At 49.8% G+C, this 15904-nt stretch overlaps 1 pseudogene; it reads left to right on the top strand.

The window, feature by feature from the left end:
* Nucleotides 1–203: 203 nt before the first annotated feature.
* Nucleotides 204–4094, top strand: LOC100615687 (BTB/POZ domain-containing protein 10-like; annotated as a pseudogene).
* The last annotated feature ends 11810 nt before the right edge of the window (nt 4095–15904 follow it).

Here is a 15904-nt window from a genome sequence, read left to right as displayed (position 1 = left end):
TCCACACCGGCAGAAGCGATTTTGGAGTTTGCTTTGATGAGGAAAATGCTTTCCCTGAGTAGTCCCTGCGGTATTTCTCCAACTCTGTGACTGAAACGCTGTCTGCTTTTCTCTAATGGTGACAGGAAGTCAAGGGGAAACCGTGGGATTCAAAGGTTTGAAGTACTTCCTCGCGTACTGCTAAAGGAGTCGACCACACCAAAATGAGTCTACATGATGCTAGTGGGGGACATAAGAGATCAAGAGATAGATGAAGGTCAAGTGACAGATCACGAGATTCATCTCATGAAAGAACAGAGTCTCAACTCACTCCTTGTATTAGAAATGTGACTTCTCCAACACAACAGCACCATGTTGAACAAGAAAAAGATTGCAGTTCCTCTCATCCAAGCAGTCTGCGTCCTCAAAAAGCATCCCCAAATGGTTCCATTAGCAGTGCTGGGAACAGCAGCAGAAACAGTAGTCAGTCAAGTTCAGGTGGTAGCTGTAAGACATCTGGGGAGATGGTGTTTGTATATGAAATTGCAAAAGAAGGAGCTCAGAATATAAGAATGTCAGAACGAGTGACACTAATAGTGGATAACACTAGATTTGTTGTAGACCCATCCATTTTTACTGCACAGCCAAATACAATGTTGGGCAGGATGTTTGGATCTGGCCGAGAACATAACTTTACATGACCCAATAAGAAAGAAGAGTATGAGGTGGCAGAGGGGATTGGTTCCACTGTGTTTTGAGCTATTCTGGATTACTATAAAACAGGAATAATCCATTGTCCTGATGGCATATCTATTCCTGAAGTGAGAGAAGCATGTGACTGTCTTTGTATCTCTTTTGAATATAGTACTGTTAAATGTAGACATCTCAGTGCCCTAATGCATGAGTTATCAAATGATGGTGCTCATAGACAATCTGAATTTTATCTGGAAGAAATGATCCTTCCTCTCATGGTAGCTAGTGCCCAGAGTGGGGAACGGGAATGTCATATAGTGGTGCTTACAGATGATAATGTGGTTGATTGGGATGAAGAATACCCACCACAGATGGATATTCACAAATTATTTATAGCACAAGAATATTCACAAATTATTTATAGCACAAAATTATATAGATTTTTCAAGTACATTGAAAACAGAGATGTGGCCAAGTCAGTTTTGAAGGAGAGGGGTCTTAAGAAGATTAGACTGGGGCCCGTCTCCCTCTCCCTCTCCCGTCTCCCTCTCCCTCTCCCGTCTCCCTCTCCCGTCTCCCTCTCCCTCTCCCGTCTCCCTCTCCCTCTCCCGTCTCCCTCTCCCTCTCCCGTCTCCCTCTCCCTCTCCCTCTCCCTCTCCCATCTCCCTCTCCCTCTCCTTTCCATGGTCTCCCTCTCATGCCGGGCCAAAGGTGGACTGTACTGCTGCCATCTCGGCTCGCTGTAGCCTCCCTGCCTGATTCTCCTGCCTCAGCCTGCCGAGCGCCTGCGATTGCAGGCGCGTGCCACCACGCCTGACTGGTTTTCGTGTTTTTTTGATGGGGACGGGGTTTCGCTGTGTTGGCCGGACTGGTCTCCAGCTCCTAGCTGCGAGTGATCCGCCAGCCTCAGCCTCCCGAGGTGCCGGGATTGCAGACGGAGTCTCATTCACTCAGTGCTCAATGGTGCCCAGGCTGCAGTGCAGTGGCGTGATCTCGGCTCGCTACGGCCTCCACCTCCCAGCCGCCTGCCTTGGCCCCCCAAAGTGCCGAGATTGCAGCCTCTGCTCGGCCGCCACCCCGTCTGGGAAGTGAGGAGCGTCTCTGCCTGGCTGCCCATCGTCTGGGATGTGAGGAGCCCCTCTGCCTGGCTGCCCAGTCTGGAAAGTGAGGAGCGTCTCTGCCCGGCAGCCATCCCACCTGGGAAGTGAGGAGCGCCTCGTCCCGGCCGCCATCCCATCTAGGAAGTGAGGAGCGTCTCTGCCCGGCAGCCCATCGTCTGAGATGTGGGGAGCGCCTCTGCCCCGCCGCCCCGTCTGGGATGTGAGGAGCGCCTCGGCCCGGCCGTGACCCCGTCTGGGAGGTGAGGAGCGTCTCTGCCCGGCCACCCCGTCTGAGAAGTGAGGAGACCCTCCGCCTGGCAACCGCCCCGTCTGAGAAGTGAGGAGCCCCTCTGCCTGGCTGCCACCCAGTCTGGGAAGTGAGGAGCGTCTCCACCCGGCAGCCACCCCGTCCGGGAGGGAGGTGGGGGTCAGCCCCCCGCCCGGCCAGCCGCCCCGTCCGGGAGGTGAGGGGCGCCTCTGCCCAGCCGCCCCTACTGGGAAGTGAGGAGCCCCTCTGCCCAGCCAGGAGCCCCTCTGCCCAGCCAGCCGCCCCGTCCGGGAGGGAGGTGGGGGGGTCAGCCCCTGCCCGGCCAGCCGTCCTGTCCGGGAGGGAGGTGGGGGGCTCAGCCCCCCACCCGGCCAGCCGCCCCGTCTGGGAGGGAGGTGGGGAGCTCAGCCCCCCGCCCGGCCAGCTGCTCCGTCCGGGAGGGAGGTGGGGGGGTCAGCGCCCCCTCCCGGCCAGCCGCCCCGTCCGGGAGGGAGGTGGGGGGGTCAGCGCCCCCTCCCGGCCAGCCGCCCCGTCCAGGAGGGAGGTGGGGTGGTCAGCCCCCCGCCCGGCCAGCCGCCCCATCTGGGAGGGAGATGGGGGGGTCAGCCCCCCACCTGACCAGCCACCGGGTCTGGGAGCTGAGGGGCGCCTCTGCCCGGCCGCCCCTACTGGGAAGTGAGGAGCCCCTCTGCCCAGCCAGGAGCCCCTCTGCCCAGCCAGCCGCCCCGTCCGGGAGGGAGGTGGGGGGGTCAGCCCCCCGCCCGGCCAGCCGCTCCGTCCGGGAGGGAGGTGGGGGGGGGTCAGCCCCCCCGCCCGGCCAGCCGTCCCGTCCGGGAGGGAGGTGGGGGGCTCAGCCCCCCACCCGGCCAGCCGCCCCGTCCGGGAGGGAGGTGGGGGGCTCAGCCCCCCGCCCGGCCAGCCGCTCCGTCCGGGAGGGAGGTGGGGGGGTCAGCACCCCCTCCCGGCCAGCCGCCCCGTCCGGGAGGGAGGTGGGGGGGTCAGCCCCCTGCCCGGCCAGCCGCCCCGTCCGGGAGGGAGGTGGGGGCGTCAGCCCCACGCCCGGCCAGCGGCCCCGTCCGGGAGGGAGATGGGGGGGTCAGCCCCCTGCCTGGCCAGCCACCCGGTCCGGGAGCTGAGGGGCACCTCTGCCTGGCCGCCCCTACTGGGAAGTGAGGAGCCCCTCTGCCCGGCCACCACCCCGTCTGGGAGGTGTACCCAACAGCTCATTGAGAATGGGCCATGATGACGATGGCGGTTTTCTGGAGTAGAAAGGGGGGCAAGGTGGGGAAAAGATTGAGAAATCAGATGGTTGCCGTGTCTGTGTAGAAATAAGTAGACATGGGAGACTTTTCATTTTGTTCTGTACTAAGAAAAATTCTTCTGCCTTGGGATCCTGTTGATCTATGACCTTACCCCCAACCCTGTGCTCTCTGAAACATGTGCTGTGTCCACTCAGGGTTAAATGGATTAAGGGCGGTGCAAGATGTGCTTTGTTAAACAGATGCTTGAAGGCAGCATGCTCATTAAGAGTCATCACCACTCCCTAATCTCAAGTACCCAGGGACACAAACACTCTGCCTAGGAAAACCAGAGACCTTTGTTCACTTGTTTGTCTGCTGACCTTCCCTCCACTAGTGTCCTATGACCCTGCCAAATCCCCCTCTGTGAGAAACATCCAAGAATGATCAATAAAAATAAAATAAAATTTAAAAAAAAAAAAAGAAGATTAGACTGGGAATAGAAGGTTAACCTACCTACAAAGAAAAAGTAAAGAAAAGGCCTGGAGGCCACCCAGAAGTTATCTACACTATGTCCAAAGACCCTTTATTTGAATGTCCTGGGAGAAGGAAGAAGGAAAGAGTCGGCATGTAGACTTTCAGTGTGTAAAGAGTAAATCTATCACCAACCTTGCAGCAGCTGTGGCAGACATTCCCCAGGACCAGCTGGTAGTCATGCACCCAACTCCACAAGTGGATGAGCTGAATATTCTCCCTATCCATCTGCCTTCTGGCAATGGTGGCCTCGATCCTGATGCACAGAATCCAATGCTGTAATGTTGATGTTCCCTGAAACCATAACATGCTACTCTTCACAGTGACATTGTACTCTCCTCATTCTGCAATGCAAGGCCACTCTTCTTCATTGAGATGCATGTAACAATGCTTAGGATGTTGCAGTGTAGGCTTTTTCAAGACCAAAGGTAGCTGAATGGTTTTTTTAAATGAGTACAACTCTAGCATTTTGAAGTTCCAGTTATATAAATGTATTTGTTTACCAGTAGGTTTGTGAAATTGGTTCTTTGTATGGCGGACGGTCCTTTTTCACACACCTAGGTCTTTTCAAAAGTGGTGGAAATTGGCAGCTGGGGTACTTTCAGTTTGGATTGATATTCATCACACCCCAGATAAAATGCAGAGTATTATATAGTTGCACTTTATAGATGGTGGTTAAATGGAAATGTTCAAGCCATTTTATAGTTGTGATGCACAATATAATTTAAGTGCTTCTGTCAAAGTATTCCTCCAGTAAAATTTGTATAGTTTGCTGCCCTTGATGAGCAAAAAGTATTTATGTTGGACTTACCCGAATGATCTGGATGAGATTTAATGCCCATATCTTATCAGTTCAGTTATCTCCAGGGCTGTTTCACCCTTTAGAGTGAGTCATATGCAGGGAGTGTGAATGTCAGAGGTGGTTTATTATCCAGTCTGCCTTACCCTTAATCTGTTCACAGATATTTATTTACTTATGCTTTTTTTTCTTAAGAGTTATGGGATAGGAAAATGAATTGTTTGCTCTTCATTTACTAAATGATTATAAACTTCAATTTTTCGTCAAAATAAAATTCCATTGTTTTAATGTTTCTGACCAAATTTATAACCACCTTGAAAAAAAAAGAAAGAAAAAAGAGAAAACTAAATCTTAGTGAAGAGAAAGGAAAGTAACAAGAGACAGTAACCCAGAGAAGCCAGGCAGCAGAAAATCATCCAGCAGACAATAAAGGGTTACCCATAACTCTCCTCTTGGCCACTCTTCATATATTCCCCTTGGGATGCTGTGGACATAGGGATTCTAAAAGCCTGAACTGCCGATGCTAGGTACCCTGAGCCTTGGGAAGGACAAGAGGGAGGAAGTAAGCAATATGGGGAAGGGGGCTGTAAAATTGAAGAAATGATGGAAGAATATGGATCGTGATGGGAAACACTTTGCAAATGTTTCCTGAAAATAGATTTCACAAAGGAAGAAGAATCCCCAGAATCAAGCAAGACTTGACACCCTACATGTGGCTTCAATCCTAGAAGAAATAATGAAGGTCCTCACAGCTTCATAGAGGCTCTCAGACTGGCCAGACTCTCCGTTTTGATTTCCAAGTCCACTTTGGTCATGTAAGAAAGATCCACCTCCTGAAGATAATCAGCCTTATTTGCTTCAATATTACTCTCATTTGATAACATCAGCAGCATGTTTACATGGTTACAGGAGCAAAAATCAAAAAAAAAAAAAAAACAGACAGTACCCTTGCAGTAGAGAAAGAGGTTTGACAATTGAGCTCAATATTAGAGAAGGCACGTTACTATTAATTTCTATAACCTGGATGATTATAATGGTAATTATCTACAGTTCAGTAGTGAACTGGTGTAATGAAGGGCTCAAAGCGGTTTGGCAACTGGCAAGCAAAACACACTTTGGAGGGATGTTAACTCCGGAAAGAAAACCCTGGGGCAGAGGCTTAGCATTGAGACTGGCACTGTCCTAGGTTTTGGCCACCAGCAACAGCAACACTTGGAATTCCTGTTCTGGAGAAAGTGTTATCCAGCCTCACAGCCCTGAGAAGACACCACCATTCCTCACTTTCCTGGCTCCATCTCCTCTCTTCATAGCTCCACTGCCCTGCTCACCTTCTTCAGAACCATGAAGTCATTATCAGCCTCTGAGTACTTGTGAAATTCATCCTCATACCTACCAGAAAGAAAAGAAATAAGGCTCAGGTGGCAGCAGAGCCAAGGTTATATGCACAGATGTGCAGAGAAAGGTGTTTATCCCAGGAGTTGGAAGCTCAGCTGGGGCAGGGTTGATGGTGAATATTCTCTGGATAACATGCCAGTGGGTGGCATGGGTTATTAGAACGGTAGGATTTTTTTTTCTTTGAGACGGAGTCTTGCTCTGTCACCAGGCTGGAGTGCAGTGGCACGATCTTGGCTCACTGCAACTTCCACCTCCCAGGTTCAAGCGATTCCCCTGCCTCAGCCTCCCAAGTAGCTGGGAATACAGGCGCATACCACCACGCCCAGCTAATTTTTTGTATTTTAGTGGAGATGGGGTTTCACCATGTTGGCCAGGATGGTCTTGATCTCCTGACCTCATGATCCGCCTGCCTCGGCCTCCCAAAGTACTAGGATTACAGGCGTGAGCCATCGCAGCTGGCCGAATGGTAGGATCTTTAAGAGCACAATGGTACCCCATTTCCAACACTCCCAGACACTGAAACTAGAAGGAGATAAAAATGTAATGGAACTGGCACACAGCCCTTGCTGTCCCTGGGTGGCACATTCATATAGGTCTCTGGATTCTCCACTGCTGGAGATCACCCAAGTCCTCATGAGCCAGGGCCAATGCTCAATCCCAAGGCCATCTTCCCCTTGAATCTGCCCCCAAAGCTCCCAGCTCCATCTGTGTCCTGAGTGTGCATCCTGCCCTCAACATCAGATCAGGACAGGGCTCCTTCCTGTCTTGGCCCCCGCTTGAAGCTCCCTCACCACCCAAGACAAACACATTTTCTAACTGGTCCTCTCCTTGGTTATACATTGGAACCACCTGGAACTCAATAAAAGCTACCAAAGCCTGGCTCCCATGCCCAGAAATCCTGATTTAATGGGTTACAAGTGCAAATTTGTAAAGCTCCCAAAGTGATCTAGTAAACAGCAAAATGTGCAATCCATTTTTGCTAAATGATGGAGTGCCTGAATATCTGTCCCTGTTTACTGGGGAGCAACTAAGATGCCCATCTCTGAGACATACGTCTCATTCTCCTTGGCACCAACACAAAATATCAACAGAGGGCAGACCCTCCTTTCATCAGTGCCCTTTCCAGACACCTCATCTTGTGGCCTACAGACTCAGAAGTCATGAGAACACACAGGAACTCTCCAGTTGGAAAACCCACACACCACCTGACCTGCAACATGGTCACCCCAGTGACTGTCCCCCAGGCACCTCCATCACTTACCTCTTCTTTTACTCCTCCACGAGTGCCTGCATTGTGCCCAGCTCCCCATCCAGCAGGCTCTGTTCCATCAGTAGCTTGTCCAGGTAGGCTTGGAGGCAGCCAATGTAGGACCCCAAGAAGGGCTGCAGGTCATTGGCACTAGCCTTGGCCGTCTACTGCAGGAGACACCACTTGGTCTCCAGAACCTTGTTCTGCTGCTCCAGGAACCGCACCTGTGATCAACCATGTTGGAGAGGGTCATGGTCTGTCCAGTCCCCAGCTCAGGAGCAGATCTGCCCCCCAAACCCAGGCCTCCCATGCCAAGGCCCCAAAGGCTCTCAGGACCACAGGCTCTCCCCCACCTCAGACACTCACCTTGTCGACAAAGGAAGCAAATTTGTTGAGGGTCTTCCTTGGTCTTCACCTTCTCAATCTAGGGGTCAATCCCCACATTCAGGGGCTGCAGGGAGCTCTGGTTGATGGTCACCTCCTAGATGCCAAAGAGAAAGGCCCCCGAACCCCCAAAGCCCCAGGCTCGACCAGGAGCTCCTCCAAAGCTGCCAGGTCTCCTCCAATACTGAAGGAGATTCCTCTAAAGCCACTTCTTGTGCCCTTTCCTTCTGCCCCACACAGGCTGCCCCCAAAGGCACCTCAGCACCCCTGTGCCCTTCCCTAGCCTGGATGGCACCTCCAGCCACCCTCAGTGAGATCTTCTTGCTCCCCTCAAGGCTGTACAGACTACTGCTGCCAAAGGTGTCCCCTAACATGACACTGGCCTCAGTGGCACTGCTTTCCCCAGAGTATGAGGCCAACTGGAACCTGGTGGAACTGCCATGGCTCTGGCCAGACACAAGGAAGGCAGAGTGGCTGCTGGAGACCCAGGCAGCCTGGGAGGCCCTGCTGCACTACTGGCTCATCATTTTCTCTGGATGCAGGAAATGTCCTTATTCAGAAGCCTCAGAGGAAAGGCACAGGGAGAAGGGTGGCCCCTTTTATAGGTCCAGTGGATTGATTTATTCATTTGACAATTTCCTGGGTTTCATTATCTGGCTGAAATTAATCCCCATAGCAACTTCCTGTACTGTAATCCTGAAAATCTCCATTTCAGGTCTTTCCTATAGTTAGTCCTGCATAGACTTCCTGCAGGAACAAACCCAGGCCCTCCCTTGCTAAGTGAGCTTGGTTCCTGCCAGACATGGCCCAGCCCCAACCCCAGCACCCTGGGCACTGGCTTCTCAGGAGGCAGCAGGTCCAATTAGGTGAGTTGGTGGCTTTTTCATTCCACCTTAACCCTGGGCATCCACTCCTGTCATTCTGCTGTCTGCCTCTCGGAATGAACAAGGCTCACCCAGGAATCTGGAAAGAGTTGAGAGGATCAAATGAAAGGGTAGATTCCTCCTAATTTTAGCACCTCCAAGTTTCACACCATGTGTGTCCATGGAACTCCCCAGAGAGTTTGTCCCTGGGTCTGCAACACAACCAGCACTCTCACTATTCTAGCCAGGGAGAGGGGGATTCAGCCAGAATATCCCAGGCTGAGCCAGGGGTCTGAATGAATGGACTGGATACTTGAAGGCATTCATTCATCTGAGACTGAGCAATGCTCACCATTCTGGTGACCAAGAGAGTTCCTAACATCCCCTCTGTCTGCCTGTGGCTCCCTGGGTGGCTCTGTTGATCCTGTTTTTCAACCTGCTGCCCAGGGAGCCTCATGTCACTCATCTCACATCCCATGCCCAGTCTCTTCCACTTTCAAACACGCCCTCTTAGTCCCCTTTCCAGGCCCCTATGTATTCTGCTGCCTGCATTCCCTTCCTGCCTCTCCTCTGCAGGGAGGACTGCACCCTTGTCCACCTGACAACAGATGCCATGATGACAGGATCCTCTCTGCCTGGTTCTCCAGGGCTCCCCATTGCCTAGCACAGTGCCTGGCCCATGGTAAGCTCCCAGATTTTGTGGGATCAGCAACTATTCGGTTCCTCCTGCTTATAGCATTGTCCTCTGTGTGGGTAGTTGTGTGTCCCGCCTCCACTGTCATGCTGGAGAAGAAAAGTCTTGGCCCTCCAGACACCCTTCTACCCAATCATCTCTTGCCCCAAACCCAGGACAGGAGCCTGTATGCATGAACTTAAGATGGGGTTTTGAGATACAGACTGACTAAATCAGCTGCCACTTGTAGGAATGGCTGCCCTGTCTGCTAAACATGCCCACCTGTGTACCAAGCCCATGTTAAGCACATGGGAAATGCAGCCAAATCATCCAACTGGAGGGAAAAGAGACCCAGCTGATTGGAAGGTCTTGAATCTCACCTCACACCCTCACATTTTCTCAACGCTTAGAAGCCCCTAACATCCCAGCTTGGATGCTTGTCTTGGCAGCCTGACACCCTCAGGGGCCTGGGTAGAGGCTGAAGATTATCCTCAAAATAAACAAAAGGGAGGCAATTTTATGAAGAATTCTAACCGGGGGTTACAGCAACAGTCATCCTGGCTATAAGGAGAGAGGATCTGAATCCAGGGGTTTCTGGTGAGCACAGGCCAAGAAAAAAGTTACGCTACAGTAGCGGGGGTGCTAGAAGGCCTTCCCTGTAGAGAGGCCAGGGAGCTGGGCACTCCAAGCTGCCATGCCATTGCCTCTGGAAGGAAGAGAAGTTTTGACTGGGTGTCAGGGGTAGGTTCACTGCCAACTGACCCTGTGCACGAGGATAAACAACTTGATGACCGAGAACCTTCTAGTTACAGTTTATTAAAATTAAAATAAAAATAAAGATCATGCTCAGGTTGCCCTGGAGGCTGCAGTTCTTTCCACCTCTGGTAGGTGCTTATACCAGGCTTAGAACAGACACATTCTTTGGCACCACCACATCAACAGGAATCTAATGTTGTCCTTGCCTCTGTAGACAGCACCACAGGAGTAGGTCATGGGATGGCAAGTCAGCTCTCAAAGATTTTGGGAAGGGCACTCATTGCAAGACACACAAGACAACATGGGAGCTAAAGTTTAAGCAAACCCAGTTCTGTTCCATTTATTGAATAGCTTCTTGATCATATAACAAGAAGTTTACAGGAAGGAGGAAATGTGTTCTGTTAATACCCAGAAAGCAAACAGCCTGACACTGTCACCCAGAGCATGAGGCAGACACAGATGGGACCAGAAACAGCCACGTGACTATTGCAGTTGCAGGAGGGGATTGAAATGGGAACTGTGGAGGGCGGTTAGTCAAGGAAGACTTCCCAGAGAAGGTATCTTGAGGTGAGCTGATGGAGAGGATAAAGAGTATCCCATGTTGCGGGCATAAAGAGACTTGCAGAAACCCGTCTGTGCAGCAAATATTACAGCTTCATTTGAAGCAAGATCATCAAAGGCTGCTGAAGGCTACAAAGCAGAGTGTGGTATATCCACGAATGCAGGGATATGTACCAGCCTGACCCATTGAGTGGGAAGAATTTATGCTGTTTCTGACAGCCTGGCAAACTGCAGTGGGTCATGAGTTTGGATGTGGCTCACTGCTCCCCAAAGATAACCCAGAGTCTCTAGTCTCTCTTTGCTCCCATCCACCCCTGCCAACATGATCTTATGCAAGTACCATTTTCAAAATGTCACTCTCCTACCCAAAAGTTGACTAGCCTGCCTCTTCTAGCAGAACGATCTCCTCTTTTGACCTTAAATGCCCTCCCCTTTCCCTTTTTCTTTCCTCCATCCTGATTCCACCACTTTAATGTTAAAACTCTGTCATTCCATCCTAGCCAATCTTCTTGCTATCATTTGGTAGGAAGTTGAACAAATTACCTCCACGATTTCTTCCCCCTGTTGGGTTCTGGAACACCATGCATCTCCTCCCCACCACCACCATCGTCCTTGCTAAGTTCCACCTCTGAGAGGATGACCCACTCAGCAGCCTGGCCATGGAATCCCTGGGTCTTCTCAATTCCGGTCACCTTCTCCTTCACTCCACCTCAACCACACACTCCATGCCTGCAGCCTGGACCATCACCAAGAACTGCTGCCTCCTAGAAGCTTAATTCCCAAGCCCCACTTTCTGGCCATAACTTTCCATCTCCCAGGGCTCTCCCACCTAACTCTCATTACATCTGCTCTTCACTCATGTGAATAGTCTCATTGTCTTAACCCCTTCGTTTTTTCCAAGGCTGTTAGCTCTCTCCTAGTTTCTTTTCCTGCTCTTCTCACATTAAGCATTATTCATTCATTCAACAAATACTTTCTGAGCATCTACTATATGCTAGGCATTGACCAGGTGGTGGAAAGTGGTGAACAAAATTGATGCTATCTCATTCCTCATAGAAGGAACAGACTGGACTTCACCACCTGGACGACCTTCTCACCAGCCTCATCAATTCCCCTATTCCCCTATCTTTCAACCATCAGCCTAACAAAGTCCCTTCTCAAGGCCATGACTACAACTTCCTTCCCCCACCTGCTGCAGGCACTGAGCTCTGCTAAGGGAGACCACCCAAGCCTAGCTTCCTACTTCACCAAGAACACTGAAGCCATCAGGAGTGATGCCCTCAGCATCCCTTCCGTGCCTTGACTCCTGCCTGCCTCCACACCCACCTGATTTTCCTTTTTCTTGTACAAGGCTTCAAGGTGTATCCCCACCCATCTCCTCTAATTCTTTGCTCCATCAGTTACCCTCCTCCCTCTCCTGCCCCTCCTCTCAACCTCTCCTCTCATACCCAAGTCTTTCCCACCCTTACAGTACCTCTTATCACCCCATGGCACCTTCTTGTTATCATTCTGTCTCTCTTCCCCTTCTCAACTAAATGTCTCAAGAGGATAACCCCATTTTGTCCACTTACCTGTCTATGATTAGCTCCTAAACCCATGAAATCTAGTTCTGTACACAACCCTGACATCATGGATACCACATTCCTAAGAATGCCTTTCTCCATGACTTCCTAAAAGCCAAACCCGATAGACAACCTTCAGTCTTCATGCCACCAGATCTCTCTACTGCAGCTGAAATGTGGTATATGCATAAGCCATTCTTTGCAGTATCATCACAACAGTAACTTGCACATGTTTTTTAAATCCCTACATTCCTTAAAAGTGTGCATTAATAGGTTTCCAGCTTCATTCTGGCACAACTTGGCAACTTCCTTGTGGATGTGGTGGATAACCCACGGGCAGGTCCAGTTTGTCAAGAACGTGAACACAGTGCTCCTTGATGAAATGAATCTAAAACCAGGAGATTCTAAAGCTCCTAGAGTGGCAATGAGCCACTGGAGAGCAGGTATAGAGAAGTTGTGGTGTCATTACTATCTTGTTCTAGAAAGGCAGTGCTGACCTTACATTGAGTGGTGTGGAGGCAGGCCAGCTGCAGAAACTGAGGACTGAGGAGATTCAACATTAGATTGAGGAAAGGCCCCTCTTCTCCAGATCTCAGGGCTCAGGATAGTGACAAACTAACACAAAACCACCAGACCACCATGTCAGTTGTGTGTATTGTGTCATATATAAGAGTTCCAGGCCAAGGATGTGAAAGGGAGCAAAAATCTAGCCCATACTCTAGTCACCGAGCTGTGTGCTCTGCCATGGACTATGTCCACCCAGAAGAACACAAACATATGTTACTTTACACAAGTGCTATCCTTTGCTAAGACATGCAACCATGAAGCTGTCTGCACAGAATGGACATCTATTTCTAATTCACAAAAAGACCTGAGAGGTCCAGAAGACTTCAGAACACCAGTTTAACATCATGAGTTTCAGCATGAGAAGAATCTAGCGCTAGAAAACCTTCACTTGTGCCTCACTGGTCTTCAGGTCAGTTAAGTCATGTTGTGGTGAAACCCCATAAGTCAAATCCTGGCTCCCCACCTCCTAGTTACATTACCTCAGGTAAGTTGTTTAACCCACTATGCCTTGAATTCCACCTATCAGATGAAAATTTGCTGTGAGGATTAAATTATTTTAGAACATGTCCTGGTACATAACACGTACTCAGTGCACATTAGCTTTTAACTAGTAGTGTCATCCTTACGTACAATGACAGAAAATCTTCTCTGGACCATCAACCACACAACACACCCTCTCATCAGCGGGGTCTTTGTTCTCCAAAGTTTGCATGTGGGTGCTGTTGCCACATTTGTTCAGTGCTTTCCTGTTTTAAAAAGGCAAGTGAGTACAAGGGTGTGTGTGTCTATGTGTGTGGGAGGTAAGGCAAGGGTTACAGTCAGAAGGCTCAGGGCATCGGCCAAGTGTGCAGAGGGAAAATGAGCAGACCGATTCAGCCCTATATTAAAAACCATGCCAATTCTAACTAAACCATTTCAGCTTTGATTTTACAAAGCTGAAAATAAACTAAAAATGCCTCAAGTCCTAGGTTTTCTCTGTACTTCTATTACAAAGCATTATTGTTGGCCAGCTAAGACCCTGCATCTTAATTACCAGTTTTGCAGGGCAAAACATGCAGGAAATAAATTTATGGGAATTCAAATGTGGACTATTTGGCCTTGACTGTGAGTAACCCCAGCTTTAATAAGGCAAAACGCCTGGCTTGAAGCAACCAAATAATTAGTCTAAACAGTGGGAGTGAGAAAGGAGCTCTAATACATACATTTTGTTAATTGCTCTCCCCTGTTGCCAGCAAAGGTGAATTGGAAGAGGTCAACCAGAGCCCCCTGGAGGCAAGGAGGACAGTTAGGAGTTTGTCTCTGTCAGCCAGGGATGAGTTAGCAAGAGCCATTACTTCAGTGAACTGGGACACCAGAGTTGGACCTCAGAAATTCAGCCAGTGGGAGAAAGAACATCTGGAATAGACAGAGAAGGCAGGAGGGGGCCTGGGAAGCCTGGCCTAAGTAGCAGCAATCCCTACTCCAGCCCTAGCTTGGCTTTCCTGAATGTCCCAAGCAAGCATTTACCACTGATCAAATGGCAGCATGCCAGAGAAGCCCACCCCCTCCAGAATCCCTGCAGAATGTTCTCATGAGTTCTATATGTGTGGTGGGCTGCCTGCCATCCCTGGGCCTTCACCTCCAGGGTCTTCAAGGATCCCAGGGTCTTCTCCATGCTCCCAGGGCACCAGCTTTTACCAAAAAAAAAGGCAACCTCCCCATCCAAATCCCAGTCAACCAGCCAACTGACCAGCTCCCTCTGGCCCTGTCTCAGTTCAAATTCCGAAAAACAGACTCAGATGAAGATTTGTGTACAGGAAGTTTATTGGAGAGGATCAATATGTAAGGAAGTGAATGAAGCAGGATTGGGGATTGGGGAAAAGTTAAACTGCTATGTAGTTGGGTTGGCTGCAACAAAGGTCTCAGCAAATCCCACCAAGCACTAGACCTGCCAATGGGGAGAGATCACAGCCTAGGGAAAGGCGTTCCTGGAAAGGCACTCTTCTAAGAGCAATCAGGAGCCACAGCAGCTGGAGAAGTGAGTGCTAGGTTCTCAAAAGGGTGAGAGCCCACCACCCATCCACTACAGACCCCACATCCCTAGGGGGCTGATCCTGCTTCTGTTTCTCTCCCAGCCTTGCCTCACTCTGTCATCTCATCTACTACCACAGACATAATTTTGGAGGTGGCCTCTTCCCACAACTTGGCCCCACTTCCCTGCAATCCTGTAAGCCCCTCTGCTGTCCCTCCTGCTAAGCTAGGTTATCAGGGGAAACACCCCACTTAATTCAATGTAGGTTCTTTTCTATTTTCCCTAAGTATAGGCTGGTCTGAGAAATAAAGGGAAAGAGTACAAAAGAGAGAAATTTTAAAGCTGGGTGTCCGGGGGAGACATCACATGTTGGCAGGTTCCATGATGCCCCCCAGGCCACAAAACCAGCAAGTTTTTATTAGTGATTTTCAAAGGGGAGGGAGTATACGAATAGGGTGTGGGTCACAGAGATCACATGCTTCACAAGGCAATAAAATATCACAAGGCAAATGGGGGCAGAGCAAGATCACAGGACCAGGGCAAAATTAAAAGTGCTAATGAAGTTTCGGGCACATATTGTCATTGATAACATCTTATCAGGAGACAAGGTTTGAAAGCAGACAACTGGCCTGACTAAAATTTACTAGGCAGGAATTTCCTCGTCCTAATAGGCCTGGGAGCGCTGCAGGAGACCGGGGCTTATTTCATCCCTTATCTACAACTGTATAAGACAGACATTCCCAGAGCGGCCATTTTAGAGACCTCCCTCTAGGAACACATTCTCTTTCTTAGGGCTGTTCCTTGCTAAGAAAAAGAATTCAGCAATATTTCTCCTATTCGCTTTTGTAAGAAGAGAAATATGGCTCTGTTCCGCCCGGCTCTCGGGCAGTCAGACCTAATGGTTATCTCCCTTGTTCCCTGAACATCTCTGTTATCCTGTTCTTTTTGCAAGGTGCCCAGATTTCATATTGTTTAAACACACATGCTTTACGAACAATTTGTTCAGTTAACACAATTATCACAGGGTCCTGAGACAACATACATCCTCAGTTTACGAAGATGACAGTATTAAGACATTAAAGACAGGCATAGGAAATCACAAGAGTATTGATTAGGGAAGTGATAAATGTCCATGAAATCTTCACAATTTTATGCTCAGAGATTGCAGTAAAGACAGGCGTAAGAAATTATAAAAGTATTAATTTGGGGAACTAATAAATGTCCATGAAATAGTCACGATTTATGTTCTTCTGCCATGGCTTCAGTCAGTCC

The sequence above is a fragment of the Pan troglodytes genome, chromosome 10 (genome assembly GCF_028858775.2).
Source record: "Pan troglodytes isolate AG18354 chromosome 10, NHGRI_mPanTro3-v2.0_pri, whole genome shotgun sequence".
Lineage (NCBI taxonomy): Eukaryota > Metazoa > Chordata > Mammalia > Primates > Hominidae > Pan > Pan troglodytes.
Note: the sequence above shows the minus strand (reverse complement) of the source record. Positions and strands in the feature narration are given on the sequence as shown.